Source organism: Lithobates pipiens, unplaced genomic scaffold (genome assembly GCF_037356315.1).
Source record: "Lithobates pipiens isolate NorthernLeopardFrog02 unplaced genomic scaffold, aLitPip1_a1.2 Scaffold_10, whole genome shotgun sequence".
Taxonomy (NCBI): Eukaryota; Metazoa; Chordata; class Amphibia; order Anura; family Ranidae; genus Lithobates; species Lithobates pipiens.
The window spans coordinates 101,983,519-102,000,187 of record NW_027507686.1 but is presented as its reverse complement, the minus strand read 5'-3'; the positions used below and the strand labels follow the sequence as shown (position 1 = coordinate 102,000,187).

The 16,669-nt window shown below is 47.2% G+C and overlaps 6 pseudogenes; all 6 read right to left on the bottom strand.

The window, feature by feature from the left end:
• Positions 1 to 10,550: 10,550 nt before the first annotated feature.
• Positions 10,551 to 10,669, bottom strand: LOC143948476 (5S ribosomal RNA; annotated as a pseudogene).
• A 98-nt stretch (positions 10,670 to 10,767) lies between these two features.
• LOC143949239 (5S ribosomal RNA) lies at positions 10,768 to 10,887 on the bottom strand (annotated as a pseudogene).
• Positions 10,888 to 12,726: 1,839 nt separating this feature from the next.
• LOC143944974 (5S ribosomal RNA) lies at positions 12,727 to 12,845 on the bottom strand (annotated as a pseudogene).
• Positions 12,846 to 13,200: 355 nt separating this feature from the next.
• Positions 13,201 to 13,319, bottom strand: LOC143944655 (5S ribosomal RNA; annotated as a pseudogene).
• A 708-nt stretch (positions 13,320 to 14,027) lies between these two features.
• On the bottom strand, positions 14,028 to 14,146 carry LOC143957211 (5S ribosomal RNA; annotated as a pseudogene).
• A 102-nt stretch (positions 14,147 to 14,248) lies between these two features.
• Positions 14,249 to 14,367, bottom strand: LOC143946277 (5S ribosomal RNA; annotated as a pseudogene).
• Positions 14,368 to 16,669: the final 2,302 nt, after the last annotated feature.

Below are 16,669 nucleotides of genomic sequence, written 5' to 3'. Positions count from 1 at the left end.
GCGAATGGGGTGCTCTCATCTCCCCTTGACATCGGGAATGGGACCAGACAGGGTTGCCCCCTGTCGCCACTATTATTCGCACTGTCGCATCAAACACGGAAGGAACAGCTCTCTAATCTGTTTCGTGAACTTGCCTCTGTGGAAGCGAAACATAAACATGCCCCCTCACGGACCTTAGAGATTGAATTGGGGACACTTCGTACCCAGATTGCTGACCTACTCCATTATAAATCGAAAGCAGCACTCCAGTTTTGTCGTAAACTGACGTAGGAGTCAGGGGACAAATGCAGAAAAATCTTAGCCAGGTCGGTAAAGGAGTTGAAATCTGCCTCTTACATACCACAGTTGATAGATGAGAATGGCCAGAGGGCGTCTACCCCAACCCAAATAGCCGAAGTCTTTGAAAAAATTTTACTCTGATCTCTACAACCTGCCCGATTCAGGGTCTGGACAGGATAATATAGACAGATATGTAACTGGTTCTGGTCTACCAACCCTCTCATCGGAATCACGGGAGTACTTGGAGGACCCAATCACACTGGAAGAAGTCCAGACGGCCGTGGGACCTCCGAAGGTGGGTAAGGCTCCGGGCCCTGACGGATATACCGCACAATATTCTCTGAGCTTGAATGGGGATTTTCCTGAGGATACCCTTAGAGCCCACATCTCGTTGATACCTAAGGAGGGCAAAGACCCAGGCCTATGTGGGAGCTACAGACCCATTTCCCTCCTAAATTCGGTCCTAAAACTATTCTCTAAAATCCTCGCCACGTGATTGGCACATCACTTGCAGTCCCTTATACATATTGACCAGTTAGGTTTTATTCCCATCAGGGAAGATAGGGACAACACCATTAAGGTGCTTACCCTGATCCATAAAGCAAAGTCATCTGGGACCCCTTGTCTTTTCGTGAGTACTGTTGCCGAGAAGGCTTTTGATCAGGTCAAATGGACATTCATGTTCTCGGTCCTTCGCAATATAGGTCTGAGTGAACGGATGCTGGCATGGATAAGTAAGATATACTCACGCCCTTCAGCTCAAGTCAAAGCGAATGGGGTGCTCTCATCTCCCCTTGACATCGGGAATGGGACCAGACAGGGTTGCCCCCTGTCGCCCCTGTCATTGGAACCCTTTCTCTCCACAATTCGACAAAACTCAGACAGAACGGGACTCCAAATGGGTACTATTGAGTGCAAGATATCTGCCTACGCGGATGACATGCTGTTCTCGCTGACGAATCCCAGAGTTTCCTTGCCAAATCTCCTTCGGGAATTCCAGATATACGGGATACTTCTTGAAATCAGAGGCCATGGGGGTTGCAGTCCCCCCGCAAATGTTAATAGACTTGCAGTCCAATTTTCGATTTAAATGGACCCATACAGCCCTTAAGTACTTAGGTACTTACATTCCACCGGACATCGCGCGTTTGTTTATGTTGAACTTCCCCCCACCCCTTGTCACTAAGATCCACAGTTTGCTTCATGGGTGGCATTCTGGCCTCCATTCCTGGTTCAGGAGATGCAATCTCATTAAAATGAACATACTCCCTAAATTTACCTATCTTTTCCAAGCTCTCCCGATCCAGATTCCAGTCCCGTTTTTTAAGCAAGCTCAATCCTTGCTCACTCAATTTAACTGGGCCCACAAAAATCCCAGACTTAAGCGGTCACAGCTGACATTGTCTAAACAACAGGGAGGGTTGGTTCTCCCTGACTTGCGACGCTACTACCTGGCTTCCCATCTGGGGTGTGTATTGGACTGGAATCGAAACAAACTTTCTAAGCTCACTCCCGAATTCCGCCAAGAAGCGCCATGTGGTGCTATAAGGATTTACCCACAGAATTGACGTCACATCACACTATAGGGGCTTAGTTGAAAGTCAGTCACCTGATCGCTACCCAAAACACACTCACGTCTTTGACTTCCCCCCTATTCCCTATACGTGGCCATCCAACCTTTGAACTGGGGACCCACTTAGAAATTCCAACCTAGACAATGCGTCTAAATTCGTCATTGATGGAAAATGGCCTTCTTTCTCAACCCTAACAGATCCGACAGGGCTTTTCCAACTGCCTTTTTGGAGAGCGGCGCAACGACATCATTTTCTCCATTCCATCCCCAATCCTAAAAACGTTCGCTCGCCCTCAGACGGAGTTTGAGACTCTATGCAGAAGCGAAGGCCCTTTGGCCCACATTCTCTCTCAAACAGATTACCCACACTTAACCTGTCCAACTGGGAAAAGGACATTAATTGCTCGTTTTCCCCAGCACAGAGACAACGCATTATCACTTTGGCTCTCAAAACCTCGCTGTGCACGAAGATACAGGAGACAAATTTTAAACTTCTCACCAGGTGGTATTTGACACCATCAAAGCTGCATAAATGTTTCCCCTCTTCCTCGAACATATGCTGGAGGTGTGGAGAAGAAGAGGGCACGTTGCTCCACATTTTTTGGTCCTGCCCCAGCTTGGTGGACTTCTGGACAGAGATCCGATGCATAACACAAAAATGTACAGACTTCTCCATCCAGGAAGAGGCTGCATTCTTTCTCTTGCACCATTCCCATTAAGAAGTACAAAAAAATAAATTTTACGGCATGTGATAAATGCGGCGAAATCCTGCATCCCTCTCTTTTATTTAAATTAATTTCTCTTTATTTATTTTTCATTTCATCATATCAAAATCCATATACTTTTCAGAAATTACATATTATAAAAGAAAAAGAAACATAATGCAATGGAATTTACTAGCCAATAGATCCATCCCCTTATCTCCCCACACCCCCTCCCCCCCTCCCCAATCCCCCCCCCCCCAATCCCCCCCCCCCATCAGCCACCGCCACAGTCTCTATAATCATCATTATTTCAAGACAGTTATTAAAGGGTATTATAACCTATCTTATACTTAACCACATCTAATATAACTAATCAAGTGGATGCTCCATTTCCTTCCACCAAGAGGCCCATATTTTCTCGAACCCTTTAAGATTTCCCCTACGTATATATACCGTCCTTTCCTTCCACACCAGGTCATTAATGACTTGGGTCCATTCCCTCAAGAGAGGTGCTCCCGCTGCCTGCCATTTCTGTGCTATCAGTTTCCGTGCTTGAAACAGGCACCGTATAACTGCAGTTGTTGTATTCCACCCTTCCCCTGGGACTCTCCTATAATCCAGTATACAAGTTCCTGGGTCCAGGTCCAGCCTTGTCCCAAAGATCCTGTTTATGGTTTCCACTATTTCTTCCCAATACCAGAACAGCTTTGGACATCTCCACATCATGTGTATGAGGTCCCCAAAGCCCCTACATCTGGGGCAGTTAGCGTCCGTCCTCTTTCCAAACTTGAGCAGCCTCTTGGGGGTAAAATAGGCTCGGTGTATCAACATCAAATGCGATATTCTTTGTGATGGGGAAACCGAGGTCAGTGGTCCTAGTTCCGGGGTTCTCCTCCACTGTTCCTCTGTGATTGCTCCTATATCCACCTCCCATTTCTCCTTTTGCTTAACCAGGTCAAGTTCCTTATTGGGGCCTTTGCATAATAATTCATACATGATAGATATAAACCCCCTGGATTTATCTATCTTATGTATCTTCTGTGACAGAGAGGTCTTATCCAGCTCGGGCATCTGGGAACCAAACTGTGCTTCCAAAGCATGCCGTAGCTGTAAGTATCGGAAAAATGTCTGCTGTGGTATGTTATATTCCTTTTTTAAATCCGTGAATGATTTCAGGATTCCATCCTCATATACTTGACCCAGTCTTATTATCCCCTTTTCCTCCCATGTGTTGATTTTCCCTATTAATAATACCTCCTGCAAGTTCTTGTTGTCCCATAGGGGCGTATATTCTGACCATTCCATACTCCCCGTCAGTTTTTTTGCAGTTATCCATATTTTACTCATCATTACTATTGTGGGGTCCTTACGTTTAAAAGAGCTTGCCTCTAAAGCATCAGTCAGTATTTCATGTGGAGCCTCTATCAACCTCCCGCTGCTATTTAGGTTACCCACTTCCTCCAGATCACTATCCACCATATGTTGCAGCTGTGCTGCTAGGTAATAATTCCTAGGGCAAGGTACCATTCCCCCTCTGTCCGTTGGTAACTGCAGCGCCTGGAGCCGGATTCTCGCCTGTCTCTTTTTCCAAATCAGCTCCCGAAAGAGGGTTTTAAATTTTCTAAACCACCTCTTGCATATCCAGACTGGTGCGTGATGTAGAGCGTATAACAATTGTGGTAGCCATATCATCTTAATCAGGCTGCAGCGGCCTGCCACCGACAAAGGGAGCCGACTCCAGGCGTCGCAGTTCCGCTTAAATTTACTTAACAACGAATTTATATTTTTGTCCATATATTGGCCAACATTTGTTGTCAAATATATACCTAGGTATTTCAATGCCCCTACCACCTCCATTTGTGGTATCCCCAGTGCAATCACAGCACTCGGGCTGTCAATTTGGAGCAACTCTGATTTCCCCCAATTTATTAACAAACCCGTGAATCCTCCAAAGTTTTCTACCAATTTGATTACCTTCTTAAGGGATTGGCCAGTATCTCCTAAAAAAAGGAGGACATCGTCCGCGTATAAAGCGATTCTCTCCTCCCTGCCCCCTTCTCTTTGGAACCCAGCTATCTCAGAATGTGTCCTAACGGCAATTGCCAACGGCTCCATCGCCATAGCAAAGAGCAACGGGGAGAGTGGGCACCCCCTCTGTCCGTTGGTAACTGCAGCGCCTGGAGCCGGATTCTCGCCTGTCTCTTTTTCCAAATCAGCTCCCGAAAGAGGGTTTTAAATTTTCTAAACCACCTCTTGCATATCCAGACTGGTGCGTGATGTAGAGCATATAACAATTGTGGTAGCCATATCATCTTAATCAGGCTGCAGCGGCCTGCCACCGACAAAGGGAGCCGACTCCAGGCGTCGCAGTTCCGCTTAAATTTACTTAACAACAGATTTATATTTTTGTCCATATATTGGCCAACATTTGTTGTCAAATATATACCTAGGTATTTCAATGCCCCTACCACCTCCATTTGTGGTATCCCCAGTGCAATCACAGCACTCGGGCTGTCAATTTGGAGCAACTCTGATTTCCCCCAATTTATTAACAAACCCGTGAATCCTCCAAAGTTTTCGACCAATTTGATTACCTTCTTAAGGGATTGGCCAGTATCTCCTAAAAAAAGGAGGACATCGTCCGCGTATAAAGCGATTCTCTCCTCCCTGCCCCCTTCTCTTTGGAACCCAGCTATCTCAGAATGTGTCCTAACGGCAATTGCCAACGGCTCCATCGCCATAGCAAAAAGCAACGGGGAGGGTGGGCATCCCTGTCGTGTACCTCTACTCATTTCTATTTTTTCAGACTGATCCCTATTAATTCTTATTTTTGCACTTGGTGCACTGTACATCATTTTAATCCATCCGATGAATGTGGGTCCGAAACCATACCCCTCCAGGACACGCCATAAGTACCTCCACTCTAGACTGTCAAAGGCCTTGGTCATGTCCAAAGATAGGATGGCTCTCGACCCCACATTCACCGCCGGTGTTTGTATATTCAAAAATGCCCTTGTTATGTTCATACTAGTTGATCTTCCCGTTATAAATCCTGTCTGATCAGGGTGTATGAGCCTCTTAATGATTTTACTTAACCTATTTGAAAGTACCTTAGCCAATATTTTAATGTCAGAGCATAAGAGCGATATTGGCCTGTACGACGCTACATCCTGGAGGTCCTTCCCTTCTTTAAGTATCACAATAATAATCGCCTCCATCATGGAGGCTGGTAATCTCCCTGCTAGCTTTGCCCCTTTCAAGGTCCTGAGCAGCTCCGACAGTAGGGTCTCACTATATTTCTTGTATATCTCCACCGGGAGTCCATCTGGACCTGGAGATTTTGGGGGGCCATTCCGGCCACCGCCTGCTGTAACTCACTCAAAGTTATGGGGGCCTCTAGATCCTCTCTCTCCTCTTGGGTGAGAGTTGGAAGCTTCACTTTCTCCAAGAAGGACACCATATCTTCTTCTTTCCTCTGCTACCTTGTTCTATATAGATCTCCGTAGTAGGCCCTGAAAATCTCGACTATTTCCTTCCCGCTGGTGGTAATTACCCCATCCATAGATTTAATCATTGGGATGGTGGAAGGGGGGGAGTTAGCTTTCACTAATCAAGCCAGCATTCTCCCCACCCTCTCTCCCTCCCCAAAGTGACATTGTTTCTGAAACACGCGTTTATTTTCTTCTCTTTTAGTAATTACCGATTTATACCCCTGTTGTTTATTTTCCCAGATTACTTGTTTCTCGTGTGTTGGGTCCTTAATGTAATTAACCTCTACCTCTATTACTTCCTTCCTGATTCTTTCCTCCCAACTCCTGGATTTTTGTTTAATTTTAACCACCTGTTGAATCAGTACCTCTAACAAATGCTTTTAATGCATCCCAAGTTATGTCAATTGGGGTGGTGTTTGTATTGAACATTATAAACTCTTTTAAATTCTTTAAAACCTCCTCTGTATCCTTCATTAGCTCGAGCCAGAATGGACTAATTCTCCAACCCCCCAGCATCTTTTCCCTTCTCCCTATGCTCACTGATATTATCAAAGGTGAATGGTCCGATAATCCTCTGGGCATATACTCAATCTTTCTCACACTTTTTAATGCTTCTTCGTTGCCTAGGGCCAGGTCTATTCTGGAGAGTGTTGAATACGAACTCGAGAAGCACGAATATTGCTTAACGTCCACATTCCCCACTCTCCACATATCTATTAATCCGACCTCCTTCAAGAATTGACTTAATTTCGTTGTCCCTGTCTCTCGAGTTCTAGTGGGGAATCTATCAATCCGACTATCAAGCACTTCATTAAAATGTCCCAGTATTATGCCTGGTACGTCCTCCTTATCCACCAGAAAATCCATGAGCCTATAAACCACCTCCATTTTAAACGGGGCGGTATATAAACCCCCACCAGAACATATAGTCTTTCCTCCAAAGTACAATACAAAAAAACATAACGACCCAGTTCATCAATACTAGCCTGCCTGCAGGAGAATCTCACCCCGGTTCCTATAATCACACTCACTCCTCGTGAGTAGGATGTATAAGTAGAGTGATACTGAACCTGATACCTCCTGTTTTTACATTGGGGTATAGTTGCTTTAGTTAAATGTGTCTCCTGCAGGCAGGCCAGTCTAGTCCCATACCTCTCCAGCGTGGAGAATACTGCAGCTCTTTTAACTGGACTACCCAAGCCTCTGACATTCCATGAGGCCATTTTAAGTATTTCATCCTGCATTACTCAACCATAGCAGAATAGTAAAATCTGTGAGAAAAAACAAAAGTGCAAATACATAAAATTCAAATGAAGAACCCTTATAATTTTTCATTCCGCTCGTACACAATGCGCATCCATTTAAAGTGCGAATTCTTACCAAGTGCATTATCATTATTTTAATAAGTTCCATAACTTCCCTTTGAGTCAATATTTGTGTATAAACTATATTGAATTCAGCTTTAACCCTCTTGTGATTTTCCAAACACAGTGTTTCTTGAACCTTCCCCCCCCCCCCTCCCCTCTCCCCCGTCCCCTCTCCCATCCCTCCCCCCCTACCTTCCACCTACCTAGGTGTTCCCCTAGGGGATTACACGTGACCTTTCCACACTCGTCCCTTCCATCCCACCTCTCCTCCAACTTCCTACTCTCATACCACCTTACTTCCAACCGGGAGTAGATAAAGATAGAAAAGAACAAGAAAAGAAAAAGAAAAAGAAAAAGATAATTATCCCCTTCCCCTATCACGCTTTCTATCCTAAATTCATGTCTCATTTAATCCTCCCCCAGCTCTCACCCCGTGTATTAATATTCCAGACCCCCAACCCCCCCCACCCCCCCACTCCATCCCCCTAGCACATCTACAACAGCCCCTTATTTGCTTCCAACCATGAGGTTGCTTCCGCTGGAGAGTCAAATAGCTGAGTGCCACCAAGTGCTATTATTCTCAGCCACGCTGGGTATAAAAGTGCGTATGTAACCTTATGTGTCCGTAAGGTGCAATTGACTTCCAAAAATTCAGCTCTTCGCCTCTGCAATTCCGGTGAATAATCTGGGTACAGAGAGATCCTTGCTCCATCATATGTAATGTTGCCCATCTCTCTTACCTTACGAATCAAAGTCACCTTGTCATTATAATTAGAGAATTTAAGGATCATTGGTCTGGGGCGACCCCCAGAGGGAGGGGCTTTGAAAGGGACTCGGTGGGCCCGTTCTATTGAGAAAAAAGATGAAAAACTCTCTCTTCCAAACAGTTCAATAAACCAGGATTCTAGAAATGTTATCTGATCAAGACCCTCACATCTCTCGGGTAGTCCCAGCATCCTGATGTTATCCCTGCGAAGCCTGTTTTCTATTTCATCCATTCTGGCATTTTGATTGCACAATTGCTTCCGCATGCTATTGACCTCTTGACGCAATGGATGTAAGTCATCCTCTATTTGGCTCACCCTTGTCTCCAATATTCTTTCCGCTGCTTTCTGCATATCCTGTCTAATCAATAATAGTTCCTCCTGCATGCTTTTAAATTGCCCACACAGTTCTCCCAGCGAAAGTTTGCATGCATTTACAGCTTGTAGGACATCCCTTAATGTGGGATCTTCCTCAGTAGGGGAGCTGCCTCTAGAAATGGTTTCACTCTCACTCTGGGCCACCCCTTGACGCTTACTTGCGTTCCTTTGACCTGGTACAGCAGCAGCAGTTGATCCTGTATGGCCTTGACTCTTTCTTTCCGCCACTCCCCCCTGGTGTGTTTTTACTTGCGACAATTGGGTCTGTTGTAACATCTGTGTCGACTGTTCCCCCCTTGTCGGGGACTGACCTGGGGTGCGAGCATATCTTTCTAACTTTGTTGCAGCTGCTTGTGCTGCCTGAGCATTCTTTTCCTTATAGGAGCGGAGCTGTTGTGCCCCCCCGTTCTCCTGTATTACCTGCTCTTCTCCTCGCCGCCTTGACATCTTTCTGCAGGTCACTATAGGATATGCAAGCTCAACAGGGCGGTACAGATATACAGAGCTATTGCTGATGAGCTGAAAGGGAGGGGGACAACAACAAAAAAAGGGGGGGGAGAGGTTCTTATACTGGGTACTGGGTATGTTGAATACAAGTGGATGGATCAGTCAGCTTTCCATCAGTAAAAAACACCCCGCAGGGTTAATGTCCAAGAAATGGAAAAAATGTCTCTTTCCCCCCATAAAAAACGCTGACGTTCCTAAGCTCTTTGTTAAGCTGAGGGAGAGATTCTTAAACTCACAGTCCTCATTCCTGATGCCCCTCTATCAGTATTTAATATCGTGAGTCTATTTATGCCATCTATTCAAAGATTTCTTTCTTCAATATGCTGTTACAGCTCAACATTACACACATAGACTTTATATAGCAGTGCCTGAGGTGAGGGTGAGGGGTGATAGCCATTATTTATAATGCAGCCAAGATAGTGGTTCACCTCACTGCTTCACTCCGACCCCCCCTCCGTCCCGTCTCGTACCTCGTACCTCATGCCGCGTACCTCAAAAGCCTCAAAAGCATCTAGTTCCTTCCAGGCACTGTCCCCCCACGAGGGGTTCTCTTCATCCAGCCTCTCACCTCCAATTCCACCGGAGACACCTCTCAGGATAGTGCTGCAACTCAGCGCCTGTTGCTCGCCCACGCTGGGGCCCGCTGCCACTCAGCTGCCTCCCTCAGCTTCCGTCTGTGCTTCGGCGGGACTTGGCGGTACTCGGCGATTTCCGGAACTTTCCGTCACTCCTCGGGCTTTCTCGGCGCCTCGCCAATCTCCACTCAGCTTTCCCCAGCAAATGTTCGTCAGAGCATAAAGAGACATGGGGTGAAAAGCCTGCCGGCGACCCTCTTACATCTCACACCTCTTCGCTCATGCTCTCACATCTCACATCCGGTCGCTCCCCCCTGCATCCCTCTCTATTGGAAAAAATGTTCCCCCCCTTTCATTACTCACTGGCTTAGGAAAAAAAAAATGGAGGACTTGATCCTCACATCACAAGGTAAACAAGAATTTTTTAAACAAACCTGGGACATCTGGAATACCTTTATATTCTCGCTGGAAGGATGTCGCCTGCTATCGCCTTAGTGCTCTGAGCTTTACTTGACTGGCCCCTTGGACAGTGGCTGCCATCGTGTCTCGTCCCCTCTGCTCCTTTCTTGATCTTTCACCCCTTCTCTTTTCTGCCTTCCTCCCCTATCTCTCACCCCCTTCACCCCCTCTCTCTTTTGGAAAAAGTGGAAAATTGGGAATGACGGCCCCACACCCCCCTCTGGATGGATTATGCCGGAGCAACCTGGGGTTTGTGTGACCCTGGATCTTGGTACAGTACTTTATCCGTGCCTCAAATCATTGTGATTGATGGAAGGCAGACTCACAGTTGCAAATATACCTGTATCAAGTATTGTTCAGCTGCTTTTTGCTCTGTATTCCTCTGTTGCATTATGTACTCGGGGGACCGTCTTCCCCTATTTGGAGAAAAAATTATATTTGAAAAAAAATAGAAGCCTACGACACCTGGTATTCCCAGGCGGTCTCCCATCCAGGCATTAACCAGGCCCGACCCTGCTTAGCCTTCAAGATCAGACGAGATGGAACAGATTCAGGGTGATGTGGCCGTAGCCAATATCTTCAGGCACTCTCAACTCTCTTGACAAACGCCAAGATGGTCACCTTGGGAACAAGCAGAAAAAAATAGGTCAATGGCAACAACATAAAAAGAAGCCTACGGCATCTGGAAATCCCAGGCGGTCTCCCATCCAGGTACTAAACTGGTCCCAACCCTGCTTAGCCTCTGAGATCAGATGAGATTGGGCTCTTTCAGGGTGATGTGGCCGTAGGAGATTTCTTCAGGCACTCTCAACCCTCTTGACTAATGCCAAGATGGTCACCTTGGGAAACAAACAAAAAAAACAAGTCAACGCCAACAACATAAGAAGAAGTCTACAGACCCTAGTATTCCCAGGTGGTCTCCCATCCAGGTATTAACAAGGCCTGACCCTGTTTAGTCTCTGAGATCAGACGAGATCTGGTGCCTTCAGGGTTATGTGGCCATAGGCGAGCTCTTCAGGCACTCTCAACCCTCTTGACAAACACCAAGATGGTCACCTTGGGAAACAAGCGAAAAAAAAACAGGTCAATGTCAACAACATAAAAAGAAGACTACGGCACCTGGTATTCCAAAGCCATCTCCCATCCAGGAAATAACTAGGCCCAACCCTTCTTAGCCTCATAGATGAGAAGAGATAGGGCTCTTTTAGGGTGATGCTACTGTAAGCGAACTCTTTGGGCATGCTCAACCCTCCTGACAAATGCCAAGATGGTCACCTTGGGAAACAAGTGGAAAAAAAAAACCAATCAACGCCAACATCATCAAAAGAAGCCTACAATAAGCGCAGACTTTGTTGAAACAGCCGGAGGGGAGTTGGTCTCCTGACACTCCTCTATGGTTTAATCCTAAATTGCCACATTTTGGGGGCATACCAGATCCGGTGATATGGGCCAGGGTAGGCGTTAAGCAACTGAAGCATGTGGTGAGTGGGGGGCAGCTCCTGACGTTTGATCAGCTTAAGGTTAATCATGATCTTCCAAACTGGTATTTTTTTAGATACCTGCAGTTGCGACACGCTTTTCTCTCTCAGTTCGGTCCTGGGGTTTTGCGGGTGGGAGTCTCGCCTTTGGAGACTGTGCTGCGGACAGAGGACCTGAAAAAGCCTCTCTCCGTTGTGTATAGCATGCTGTTTCCGGACAGGCCGAAGCCTGTTCAAAACTGTAGGGAGGTTTGGAGTGCTTTAATACCTGACTTTGGAAGGGAGGATTGGGACGACATGTGGGGACACCCGTTTCAGACCCTAGTATCGGCTAGAGACAGACTTATCCAGTTTAAAATTCTGTATAGAGTATACTATACCCCAGCCAGACTGGCTAGGATTTACGGTACCGGTGCGGGGGGGTGCTGGCGCTGCACAGCTGACCGAGCTGATTTTGACCATGTGTTTTGGCAGTGCCCGCGGATTGAGGAGTTCTGGAAGGGAGTGACACAGGTTATACAATCTGTCCTTTTGGTGCCGATTCCAGTCACAGTTGCGGTATGTTTGCTCGGACTGGTGGAGGGGTTGGCACCTCGAAGGGCACAGAGGACTCCGATTTCTCTGGCGCTGTTCTATGCACGCAAAGCTATCCTGTTGTGTTGGAAGAAACCCGAACCTCCTACGGTTTCTTATTGGTAAGGTTTAATTAATAAAGCTTTGCCATTATACAAAGCCACCTATCTTAGCAGAGGGTGCCCTAACAAATTTGAGAGAGTGTGGCGGTGCTGGCTTGATGCCGCAGATACTGTGAATTTATTGCTAGGCGAGGGGTTTTCTCCTTGTGGGTCGGGCGAGGGGCGGGGCAGGGAGGTGCTTTCCTTTGGATTGGTTACGTCCCCATTTCAAGTGGTTCTTTATTTAGTTACGGTACGGGCTATGTGTTTCTTATATATGTGGTACTGTTGATGTTTATTGACTGAACTAAGAGGAAGGATGGAGGGCTGCACAGGCGGGAGGTTGGTTGGGTGGGGGGAGGTGGAGGGTGGAAGGGAGGGGGGGGGGGGGTTTGGGAAGGTTTTTGGGACCGTTTGGTATGTTTGTTTGTTATTAATGTATTGAAAACCTTTAATAAAAATAAATTTATAAAAAGAAGCCTACAATAACTGGTATTCCCAGGTGGTCTCCCATCCAGGTACTAACCAGGCCTGACTCTTCTTAACCTCCAAGATCAGACGAGATTGGGTGCTTTCAGAGTGATGAGATCAGAGGAGATTGGGCGCTTTCAGGCTTATGTGCCCATAGGCAATCTCTTTGGGCACTCTCAACCCTCTTGACAAATGCCAAGATAGTCAACTTGGGAAACAAGCGGAAAAAAAACAGGTCAATGTCAACAACATAAAAAGAAGACTACGGCACCTGGTATTCCAAAGCCATCTCCCATCCAGGGACTAACTAGGCTCAACCCTTCTGAGCCTCAGAGATGAGAAGAGATAGGGCTCTTTCAGGGTGATGCTGCTGTAAGCGAACTCTTTGGGCACTCTCAACCCTCTTGACAAATGCCAAGATGGTCACCTTGGGAAACAAGTGAAAAAAAAAAACTAATCAACGCCAACAACATATAAAGAAGCCTACAATAACTGGTATTCCCAGGTGGTCTCCCATCCAGGTACTAACCAGGCCCGACTCTTCTTAGCCTCCAAGATCAGACGAGATTGGGTGCTTTCAGAGTGATGTGGCCATAGGCAATCTCTTCAGGCACTCTCAACCCTCTTGACAAACACCAAGATGGTCACTTTGGGAAACAAGCGAAAAAAAAAACAGGTCAACGCCAACAACATAAAAAGAAGTCTATGACACCTGGTATTCCCAAGCAGTCTCCCATCCAGGTACTAACAAGGCCCGACTCTTCTTAGCCTCCAACATCAAACGAGATCGGGTGCTTTCAGGGTGATGTGCCCGTAGGCAATCTCTTCAGGCACTTTCAACCCTCTTGACAAACGCCAAGATTGTCACCTTGGGAAACAAGCAAAAAAAATAAAAATAAGTCGGAAACTAGAGACAATACGGCCCGAGTCCTCAATTTAATCCATGCGGCGCATGTACAGGGAAGGCCCTTGCTTATGTTGTCAATGGACGCTGAAAAAGGCCTTTGACAGGGTGGCCTGGCACTTTATGCAGGCCACCCTGGAACATATAGGTCTTGACCCCAACATGATGAGCTGGGTAATGTCGCTTTACTCCACACCGTCGGCAGCGGTATGGGTGAACGAGTGGTGCTCGGACTCTTTCCCCATTACTAATGGGACGAGGCAGGGGTGCCCTCTGTCTCCCCTAATTTTTATTCTGACACTGGAACCACTTATGTGTCACGTTCGGAATGACCCGAATATTACTGGCATATCCAAACCCTTGGCACACCACAAAATTGCGGCGTACGCTGACAATCTAAAGAATCCTACGGCACCTGGTATTCCCAGTTGGTCTCCCATCCAGGTACTAAGCAGGCCTGACTCTTCTTAGCCTCCAAGATCAGACAAGATTGGGTGCTTTCAGAGTGATGTGGCCATAGGCAATCTCTTCAGGCACTCTCAACCCTCTTGACAAACACCAAGATGGTCACCTTGGGAAACAAGCGGAAAAAAAAAACAGGTCAACGCCAACAACATAAAAAGAAGCCTACGACACCTGGTATTCCCAGGCGGTCTCCCATCCAGGTACTAACAAGGCCCGACTCTTCTTAGCCGACAACATCAAACGAGATTGGGTGCTTTCAGGGTGATGTGACCGTAGGCAATCTCTTCAGGCACTTTCAACCCCCTTGACAAACGCCAAGATGGTCACCTTGGGAAACAAGCAAAAAAATAAAAAATAAGTCGGAAGCTAGAGACAATACGGCCCGAGTCCTCAATTTAATCCATGCGGCGCATGTACAGGGAAGGCCCTTGCTTATGTTGTCAACGGACGCGGAGAAGGCCTTTGACAGGGTGGCCTGGCACTTTATGCAGGCCACCCTGGAACATATAGGTCTTGGCCCCAACATGATGAGCTGGGTAATGTCGCTTTACTCCACGCCGTCGGCAGCAGTACGGGTGAACGAGTGGTGCTCGGACTCTTTCCCCATCACTAATGGGACGAGGCAGGGGTGCCCTCTGTCTCCCCTAAGTTTTATTCTGACACTGGAACCACTTATGTGTCACGTTCGGAATGACCCGAATATTACTGGCATATCCAAACCCTCGGCACACCACAAAATTGCGGCGTACGCTGACGATCTAATTTTTTTCGTCTCCAATCCACACATTTCGCTTCCCAATATACTCGCGCCTCTCCGGCGATACGGCAGCCTATCAAACTATAAAATCAATTGCGCCAAGTCGGCTGTATTGAATATATCGGTGCCGGATGGTGAGGCCAAGAGGCTCCGCTCCGCTTTTCCATTCTACTGAGCTGAAAAATCTATACGTTACCTGGGCGTTGACATCGCAGCGGATTTGGCACAATTGTACCCACTTAATTTTGTCCCTCTCCTGAATAGACTGAAATCTGATTTGGGAAACTGGCATGCTTTAACACTGACCTGGTTCGGGCGCTGTAATGCATTCAAAATGACGGCCCTCCCGCGGATCTTATACTTGTTCCAGACATTACTGAACCGGTTACCCCCAATTTTTTTCAGACAACTGCAGGTGCTGACTTTATTTGGGCACGCAAACTGCCCAGAGGCCGTTTGCAATTGCTTGCCAGACCAAAGGACAAGGGGGGTCTGGGTCTCCCAGATCTGAGACAATACTACAGAGCGACTCTGCTAGCGAGAGTCGTTGATTGGCATTGTAATGGCCCTCACAAGCAGTGGGTGGAGATGGAGATTGAGGATGGATCCATTCCCCTATTGACCTCCCCGTGGCTCCTGTCCTCCCTACCAAAAGACCTCAGAGATCACCCCGTAGTGGGAGCTATGTTGGCTGTTGTGCGGACGTTGTTCCGCTGCACACACATTGCTCCCCTGCCGTCACCAATGATTCCGGTTATAGGTAATCCAGACTTCCCACCGGATTTACCAACAAGAAACTGCGACAGTTGACAGTGGTGGGGAAACAGCATCTGGGAGAGGTGTGGCCCTCGGGAGGGCTCCCGACCACGCAAACTGTCGCCGAGCTTTCTGACCCTCCGCTTGACTTGTTTAGTGCTTATCAACTTCGTCACTTTCTTCTGGCCATACAAAGGGCCCCCTACACTCCTAGAGACCTGACGCCCTATGAATCCATCTGTCACAAAAGGGAACCTGTGCGACACACCCTCTCCCTCCTGTACAACCTATTGAGTAGTCAGGAGGAGGAGTCGACCCCCCTATTTATCCATAAATGGGAGAGGGACTTAGGCATCACATTTACCCCACAACAGATAGGGAAGATCCTGACCTTAGTACATAAAGATTTGTGGTATTCCAAAGTCAATCATATTCTCCGGATGGAAGAATTGACCGCCACCCTTCACAACACTGAAGAGGCATTTAGTGTTACATGGAGGCCCTGGAGGTATTTTACTGGTACTCGAGACTACATTCGGGAGGTGAGCATCGCCCCTGTCCCAGAAAACCACTGAACATCTAACGTTTACCTATGTAGGCCATGTCTGCCCTGGGTGGCATTCCCCCCCTCCCTTTTTGTCTTTATTTTTCTTTTTTTTCCCGCCGCCATCCCCCCCTTTCTCCGTCTTTGCACTCTCTTCTCCCCCCGATTCAGGGTCCGGACAGGACAATATAGACATATAAGTAACCGGTTCTAGTCTACCAACCCTCTCATCGGAATGACGGGAGTACTTGGAGGACCCGATCACACTGGAAGAAGTCCAGATGGCCGTGGGACCTCCGAAGGTGGGTAAGGCTCCGGGCCCTGACGGATATACCGCACAATACTATAAGACCTTCCTCCCAATTCTCGGCCCGCGCTTGGTGAATTTATTTAATACTCTGAGCTCGAATGGGGATTTTCCTCAGGATACCCTTAGAGCCCACATCTCGTTGATACCTAAGGAGGGCAAAGACCCGGGCCTATGTGGAAGCTACAGACCCATTTCCCTCCTAAATTCGGTCCT